This window comes from Lactuca serriola, chromosome 2 (assembly GCF_051521515.1).
Source record: "Lactuca serriola cultivar US96UC23 chromosome 2, Lser_US96UC23_V15, whole genome shotgun sequence".
NCBI lineage: Eukaryota > Viridiplantae > Streptophyta > Magnoliopsida > Asterales > Asteraceae > Lactuca > Lactuca serriola.
The window spans coordinates 213,774,119-213,784,174 of NC_136409.1; positions in this window are offsets into that span (position 1 = coordinate 213,774,119).

Here is a 10,056-nt window from a genome sequence, read left to right on the forward strand (position 1 = left end):
ATATATATATATATATAGAGAGAGAGAGAGAGAGAGAGAGATAGAGAGAGAGAGAGGTTCATATGTGGATTGACAACTATTGTGTGGTCATAGGAACCAATCAGAATTTAAGAAAAAATAAATCATTAATTAACCTAATAAAGGATAGTTTAGTCATTTTATATATGCAATTAATTAGAATCCCTAAAATAATGGGTAAAATCCCTTAAATCCAGTTACATCTAATTAACCTCATATTTCCCTAAAACAATCACTCACAATTCTTCCATTTACTCATTTCTGTTGTCACCCACAACAACCACCATCGCAGCCTATCACCTTCATCTACACAATAGTCGATCTTTCCTCATCTATCCCTACCATCGTCCGCTTCCAGATCGTACATGTTGCTCCTGATTCCTCCTCCTAATACAACCGACACCCACCTCCTGAAGCACCCTCCATTAACGCCATCCACCTCCAGCCCATCAGTTGAATCCTCTCATGTGACGACACCAGCCTGTCGTTCGATCTCATAAAGGTCAACCCTACATCACTCTTATCTATTTTCTTGTATTATTTTCAAGATTATAACCATTTTTTATTGATTTCTTCAGGAATTTTAATTCTTGGGTTTTTACAATTGTTTACTGGATCATAACAAAATTGTATTATAGTGGGTTGCTTTGGTGGTAAAATTTACAATGGTGATGGTGTACGGTAGCTGGTTGCTTCTAGGATTTTTACCACTTAACTCGGTTCAAAGATTTTACCTTGTGTCATGTTTTGCTTGATTCCATTATCTCGTACACCTCTTATCAGCTATGTTATTTTCTTTCCCCTTTTTTCTAATTTAGTTAATTAAGTTTCATTTACATTTTTTTTTCCATTATCTTCCAGTTATAGTAATACTACTGGATAGTAGATACCAACGATCTTCTTCTGATCTGTGATTGAGTATAAGTTTTCAAGAAATAAGTGACCAGTGTTTATCTTTAAGCATTGTACTTGTATTTCACTTGACAAGATCTGATGTATATATACATGCTTGTATGTGTTTAATAGGTCTTTGATGGACATAACCAAAGAACAATGTATAAACAGTAACATCAATATGTGTGTAGAATACTCATAAACTCATTCTATTATAATATTTAAATGATCATTCGATTAGAAATAATATCATTCTGTTAAAATATACAACCATTCATTCTATTAGAATCTTATAGCAATATAATGTGGTATGCATTCTATTTTGGAAGATTGGACTGTAATTTGTGAATTTGGTTTAAGGATTGTCATACGTGTTGGTTGTAATTTAAAATGTTGATTATAGTTAATGTTGATATTCTTCATATTTGTTTGACAGTCTCGTAAAACCAAGAATGATTGAAGAATCCAAGATTGATTCCAGAATACCAAATATTTCAGAAATCAAGAAGCAAATAATGATTCCATACATCTCAATAGTCGGACATTCAAGAAGTCAAGAACAAAGACATTTTTATCCTCTAAGTGAACTTCAGAGATATACAAAAGAAGATGATGGATTCTGCTAGTTTTACCACCTACAACTTCATTAAAAATCCAGATGAAGAAGCCTTAGAATTCGATTCTATTGTTGTCGTTCTCATAGAACGAGTTTTTGTATCTCATTCTTCAAGAATGCAAAATTAAATTGTTATTGGTTTTCAGATTTTTTTGGTTTTTTGATGTAGGATACTTCATAGAAAGTAATTATTTAATATGTTATTAGTATAAAAAATGTTTTTGTGTATTACATTCTGCTTAGAATGAATATTTATTAGAAAGAAAAAATTGATTTCATATTCTTAAATATATTCTGTCAGAATGCAAACCATAGTCACTAACATATTTTTTCAGATTTTCGAATTTAAAGAATGATTATCCTCCAAAATCAGATTTTTTTGAAATAAGAAAAAGTATTTATAAAATCCAGAATTTACCTTTTTTAAATCTAGCTAAATTGACTAAAATACCATTTCAATGAAATTTATGTTATTATATGGTACATGCTATTCCACTGTAATACTATAGACCCTAGATCATAACAATTATTAAATTTTCATCTGTTGGTTTAGAACTCTCCTTACGACCACACAATAGTTATCATCTATATTATAACCTAAACCTATATATATATATATATATATATATATATATATATATATATATATATATATATACATATATATATATACATATACATATATATATATATATATATATATATATATATATATATATATATATATATATATATATAGGGTTTGGTTTCGGTGAGGACTCTCTTTTCGGTGAGTACTCGTGGAGACACCTTAAAAAAATTGAAAAAAAATCTTAAAAAAATATAAATCATAAAATCGAGCATAGTACTATATCCGGGAATAAAAATTAGAAAAAAATTTTGCATTCAATTTTAATGATCCAAAAAACAATTTCCAATTTTTTTTCTCTCCGATATAGTACTATGCTCGATTTTATGATTTGTTTTTTTTAAAGATTTTTTTTCAATCTTTTTAAGGTATCCTCACGAGTCCTCACTTTAAAAAGAGTCTTCACCCGATATATATATATATATATATATATATATATATATATATATATATATATATATATATATATATATATATATATATATATATATATATATATATATATATGGGAACGTTCAATCGAGAACATTTTTTGTTGCAAGAGCATTTGAGAACCAATTTGTACCACATAAATTTTTAAAATTAAAATCATCAAATAATATTAATATAAATAAAAACATAAACAAAAAAATAATAAATATTAAAAAAATGAAAAAAAAAAAAAAACCAACTAACTAACACCATTCACCACCCAAACAACACCATCCATCACCACCACCACCACCCGTCACAACCACCCACCTCTATCACCCATCACCAACAACCCTACCCACCACCATCACTACCACCTGCCATCGCCAACCACGACCACCATCCACCACCGATCACTACCACCCACCTCCACCCACTTCCACCACCCATTACTACCACCCACCCACCACCCACTATTATGACAACCACCTACCACTACTAACAATGACCACCAACCACCCATAACCACCAGCCACTACCATCCATCACCACCACCCGCGTCCACCACCAATCACCGCCACCCACTACCACCACCCATCACCACAGATCACCACTACCCAACATTACCACCCGTCACCATCACCCCACCACCAACCCACCATTATGACCACCACCTGCCACTACCACCAACCACCACCCATCATCACCACCTGCTGCCACCACCCACCTCCACCTCCACCGCCACCACCACTTACCTACCCATCATTACCACCCACACTTCACCCACCATTATGACCACCACCTGCTGCCACCACCCACCTTCACTGCCTACCTTTATTACGACCACCCACCCACCACCACCTACCGCCACCACCTGTCTCCAACACCCATCACCATTACCCGTCACCGCTACCCATCACCTATTATAATCACTACCCCTACTACCACCCACAACCCCACATGTCACCCCCACCAACCTTCACCACCGCCGCTGCCACCACTTACCACCTACCACCACCACACATCACTATATACCTTCACCACCCGTGATTATGTGCATATAATCACATGTGATTATGTGTTTCTAGTCGCATATGATTTAGATGGACAATATTTTTTTTATCCATATAAATCATATATGATCAAATTCATATAATCACATGTGATTAGATATATAATCATATATGTCATTATCACGTTCTCGATTCAATGATTGTTTTTTGTCAAATTTAATTATATGTGATTATATACATATAATCACATGTGATTTAAATGAACAATACCCATTTTTGAGTATTTGTGACAACCTGAAATTTCCATTCTGAACAAACCATATCAAGCCAATAGAGGTTAGAACAGTTTCAGTGAAATTCCAGACTTTGGGTATAAGTTTGAGTTTTTTAGGATTTACACTTAAGGAGATATCAGGAGAGTGGATGCACTAGGGTTTTGTGCAACACTATTATTTCGATACTCTATGATATTAGAGTTCATTACGGGAATAAAATATTTTCTGCCAAAAATCTCAGGACTATAAATAGAAAACTGAACCAAATAATTCATTAGTTACATTTCCAATTAGAGAAAAGCCAAATTCTCTCTCACGGATCTTCGGGTTTTTATCCCAAGACGTGAGTACTTAAATCTAGTTGTATTATATAGCTTAGATTGTGCTTAATAACATCAAAATCACGACAGAACAACAAGATCTGTGAGTTTACTCCCCAAGAACATCTTGGAGAGTAAACTCCTTTTCGAAAGCCAAATGAGGCCTAATCCTTCCTTAAGCCATGAAACTAGTTTGGACTTGTACACAAATGAGTTTAGGGACAGAAAACAAACTCAAAACAAAAAGATTTGAGAGTTTACTCCCCAAGAACATCTTGGAGAGTAAACTCCTATTGGAGAGTAAACTCCTCTTGGAGAGTAAACTCCATTTTAAGGGCCAAAAGTGTCCCAATGACCCTCAAAGCCTTGGAAATGAACCTTGAGACTACCTATGACATGGTTAGACATCCAAAACAAATAGAATCAAGGGGTGAAAGTGAGTTCACGGCCAAGGAAGTTCTTGGGCCGTAAACTCCATTTTAGGGTGTCAAAATGCCCTAAATGCCACCCTTAAGCCAAGAGACTAGCATAGCTTTTTACCTTGATGTGTCTAAGACCCAAAACAACCAAAATACCAACACCCACAAGTGTTTACGGCCGCAAACACATGACCGAATGGTCCATGGGCCGTAAACTCAAGTTAGGGGTGTTTTGATGCCACAAACACTTCCAAGGGCATAGGCATGAATTTAGAATGCTTCCTTATGACCTTTAGGACCCCCATAAGTATATTTGGCCATGAGTTTACGGTAGTAAACTCATTTGGGCCGTGAACACCTCAAAAACTCCAAAGAAGGTGGTCTTTCTCATCCTATGCTAGAGCTAATGTCCCTAAATCATTCCCTAGCTTTCATACTTACACAAAACCATGAGTGACCATGAGTTTACAGCCGTAAACTCCTTTGGGACGTGAACTCATGGTAGTAAACTCATAAGTGTGCCCTTATACCTTCCTATGTTGAATCACATGTGATTCCAACACTTAGTCAAGGTGTTTCCTAGTCCCGAAAGGTGTTATCTTTCATATAGTTGTTATAAACACTATATTCATGTCATTATGTGTCCTTAAATATCATTTAGGACTTATTGTGTCTCAGGACTTCATTCGTGGAACTTCTCATCCCTACATGCGTACCCGCTAGAACCACTCATAACAGGTGAGTTCATACCCCTTAATCAATGTTTTAAATAATTTTAAATGCTTTAATGGGGGGAATACAAGTAGAAAACAGTATGTTATTAAATCAATCTTATGTATTTTATAACTGTGTTTTCACTTAGTAGATTTCACATATTTCAAAAGGTGACACATGAAATGGTTTTCTATCTTAAAATACCTTGATAACAAAAGTATTAGTTTTGAAATGTTTATTAAAATGACATCAAGTCACTCTTAATTATTGTTCAAAACTCTTAGATATCTTAGAAAACCATAAATTTTACCTTCTTGAACCAAACTATACTTATACGCATATGTTCATATATATTTAGAGATTATAGTTTACATCTTTCATTTAGTTTCCCACACCCTTGAGTAGTAAGAGTGTATAAACCTACTTGAACAACTAATTACCTTTCAGTAAATTATCATAGGGATAATTTGAAGATATCAAACATTATTCCTATTACAAGGAATCACACAAGAGTCAGTTCATTCATGAGTCTTTACTAGTACATTACCTGATACATGAGTACGTTTACATATGCTTACATGATACATGAATACCTTACATGAGTACCTTTACGTAGATAAAGTTACCTGTGTATTACTTACATGAATACTTGTATCTCGAATTGCGAGGATGATTATTAGTACCTTATGTGTAAATCTTCCTGCATATCCCTAGTACCTCGGGATATCTAGACAGGACCCTATCCCTAGTACCTCAGGATACCTAGGTGGGTCCCTATCCCTAGTACCTAGGGATATATAGATGGGATTAACCATTCCGGAACCCATCTGTTAGCAACAGTGGGTGATGAACATCTACGGATGCCTACGGTTATTACTTATACTAGGAGTACCTTTATAGGGACTAACCCTTCCTCCGCCCTGCTGCTGCTACAGAGGACAATTGGACAATCTTCGGATGTTCATTAGGTTATATAGGTTGTGTTAGCCCTAGTACCTCGAGATAACAGTTATATAGGTTGTGTTAGCCCTAGTACCTCGGGATAACAGTTATATACGTCGTGTTAGCCCTAGTACCTCGGGATAACACTTACATTAGTAATTTTTCCTGTTTACTTTATTTTGTGACACTTTCACATAAACGATGAGTTAGACTAAGTACTTTTAGTACTAGTCAATAGAAAGGAAAAACTATCATTTTACATAACAAAACATTCGGGTCTTGGTAGAAGACTACATCTCAAACTGATAGAAAATAAGGGATTTTCTAGGGCTTTTCATACTTACATCATCATTTTCATTTAAAGGTTTACATGACTTTTAAAACAGCTTTTAGAAAGCAAGGCAACGACACTTAAATACTTATGAATTCACCAGCTTTAAAGCTGATACTCTCTTTCAAAATAACTTGTATTCTCAGGTCAACAGTAGACAGGTACGATGGCCAGATTTTGAGAAGACGGATCAGACAAGTCTCATCTTTTATTTTGATTGTATATTTTTTTGGTGTCTTACTACAATGAAGGAACACACATGTATTAAAACTTTACTTATAATGCAATGGATGATGTTGTTTCTTGTTTATTATATTACACTGTTGTGATACTGTACATGACATCCTCCATCCCTGAATGTTTCCGCCGTTCATGGTTTTGGGGTGTGACAGATTGGTATCAGAGCATTGTTTATAGTGAATATAGTATATCAACCCATAAAAGATATACTAACTATAAATACATCGGGATTAAAACACTCTGTCTCAGATTTATACTTTTAAAATAATAAAATATTTAAGTAAGTATACGTGCCTGCATTCATACTAAAATCAGTGTCACAATGACAAGAACAAAAGTATTACGATTGTTGAATATCACAAGTAAGCCTGGGGATATATAGTCAGTCTTGGGAATGGCATAGCCTGATCAACTATGCTGGTCCAAGGAGTGATTAGCACATGCCCAAGAATGGTTGTGATATGGCAACAAGTCTAAAAACTTACCAACATTACCACAATGAGAACATTATAACAGAACCTAAGTCTAAAATACCATAGGGATGTTTTGTGTTACTATAAGTACTTTATACTTGAGAACTAAATTGGAATCTTCATTCCTAAGTTGATAATTGCTAAGTGGATACGCTAAAGTTATATGTAACTAGGATGTTATAGACTTAGAATAAGTGGAATTTTTGCTTTACCCCTATTCCTTGTGAATTTGGAGTTGAGGTCACTTATTCGAAGGTCTATCCTGTGTTGATTACATATAACTGGTATGCACTTTACAAATAGCGATGGAACTAATGAAGATTTCCTAAATAATTATCTAGATAGTTCGTCTAATAATTATTTTCTTACCCCAATTCTCACGTAGATAACATGGCTGGATTCCATCCCCACGGCAACTTGTTCCTTCCGAACGAAGTGATTGCTGGATAGTTTGGAGAAGAACCAGATGATGATCATCCAATCCCTCTGAATGATCACCATGCTGACGACCTTTCAGACGATTCCATCTCCGAACCCGAGGTTGAGAACCTACCCCAGGCAGCTCCCTTTCTGATTCCTAACCCACGTCTGGCTTTTCATGGCCTGACGCCTGAGTGGGTGGAATGTTTGGAAACATGGAGCCAAGGACAAGATCAACACATGCCATTTAATGGTGACCGAAGCTTCTATGACCTGAGCAATGGGGGCTCAGCAGATAGAATCATGCCAATTCTAATCCGAAGAGTTGCCCGAAATGAAATTCAGGGCAGGACAACTCTACAACGTATCGCAGAAGTTGATACAAATGGAGGAATGCATATGCTTCGCACCAGTCGCCTTGAAACATGCTCGTGAGAGGTCCGAGAGAGACTATGAAACCCTGCTGCAAACACTGGCTAAATCACAAGCCGAAGTCATGGAACTTCGGGTACGCCAGAGAGTGTACGAAAGACACCTACTTGATGTGGAACGCCAACTGGCTGAACTGAGAGTTCACCAGAGGGATGACCGTCGCTGGTAATAGATACTTTACTTTACTTTTCCTTGTTAGAAAGGAATCTTCTTTCTGCCTATGCCCGATGTGGCATTTTCTATGAAACTATCTTGTACGGTAAGTACTTTGGCTAGGTCTTTTTACTGTCAGGAACTATCTTCTATGGTTATGATGTAAGACCTTTTTACAAGGTCATTTTCCCGAACCTGTACGTCATGAATATCAAAGATATTGACAGTCGGCTAACTTCTGAGTCATTCTTTGTTCAAATACTCTTATCATACTTTCGTTAGAGTCTATTTGGAACATGCTCTAGTCAAGTCATTGGACTATAGCAATTTAACTTCGGAGACATCTCCAAGTCTCTGGTAATGGTTGGATCATGTTATTCACCAACCAACAATACCTCGGCTCGAACAACAAACATATTGAGACCGTTTTAAGAAACTTACTTCCGATCTTTACTAGGACTGCATCATAGGGATGTAGGTCAAACCTTCGTGAACATACTTCCATTCCATACTAGGACTGCATCATAGGGATGTAGGTCGAACCTTAGAGAACATACTTCTATTCTTTACATGAGCGATCGAACTACGTTTAGATTCAACCATTTTCGCTCACAAATTCGTTTCCTTCCGTGTAACAGAATCATGTCATCCAAGAAAGACGATCAACCCATCAACCAAACACCAACTCTTCAGATTGATGCAGCTACCTTTCAAGCTGCAGTCCCGGCTGCCGTGTCAGCCATTCTGAACCATCTGAACGCTAACAACGCAAGTGTTAGCGGGATTGTTAACAACTATTCCCATCCAAGTAACAATCAAGTACCCCCAGCAAGCAACAAACTACCACGATACCCCGAGTCCTAAGACCAAGAGTATCAAACGAAAGTCTTGGACTAACTCTAAGGACAAGTCGCTTCGAAGGGCGAACAGGAAACAACCACCAATAACAACCTTCACAACTACGACATCAGTACCTCCTACTACCATCCCTTCGGGCGTCCCAGTGGTCCCCAAACCAGCCAAACTTTATGCTGGAAGCCTCCCAAAATGCATTAAATACAGTTTTCACCACCATGGGCCTTGTAGGGAGATGCAGTGCTCACACTGCAACAGGAAGGGGCATACAACCCGTGTCTGCAGGACGCCAACAACTCAGGCCGCTCAAGTGCCAAACACCAGTGTGAACCAGGTTTGCTACGGTTATGGCAAAGTAGGTCACTACAAAAGGAACTGCCCAGGCGCAGAAATTGCTGGCACAGACGAAAGTCTACTACCAACCACCGCCGCAGGAGAGTCTACTCCGGACCCCCGTTAATGTGATTTAGGCGTTTCGTTGTAACAGACTTATAAATCATCCCAAAACTAGTGTAACCAGAGTCTTATCTTTTGCGAGATTCCGTCCGTTAAGGGACTCTCGTGCTGCGTATACTTGTCTTTTGTAGTATACCTTGTTTCGCAGCAATAGCCTTGTAATAAATCCTAAGTACAGTAACTCTGTTAATGGTTACACTGTTGTGTTTTGTCTGTAACGCCTTATGTTCAAACCTAATGCCTTTAGTTTCCATGTGTTTCCGACTTTATCATACGACTCGAGTAAATTTGATCCTCGAAATACCAGCTCCATAAGTATATCTCTTTCTCAGAAATCGTCTTTTAGCAAAGCCGTTATATCAGAACACCGAAGTCCTCATACAAGGAGTACCTTATAGTTCTTTTCCTTTCCGAAGGAATCCCCACAGTATTACTCGTGCAGTACG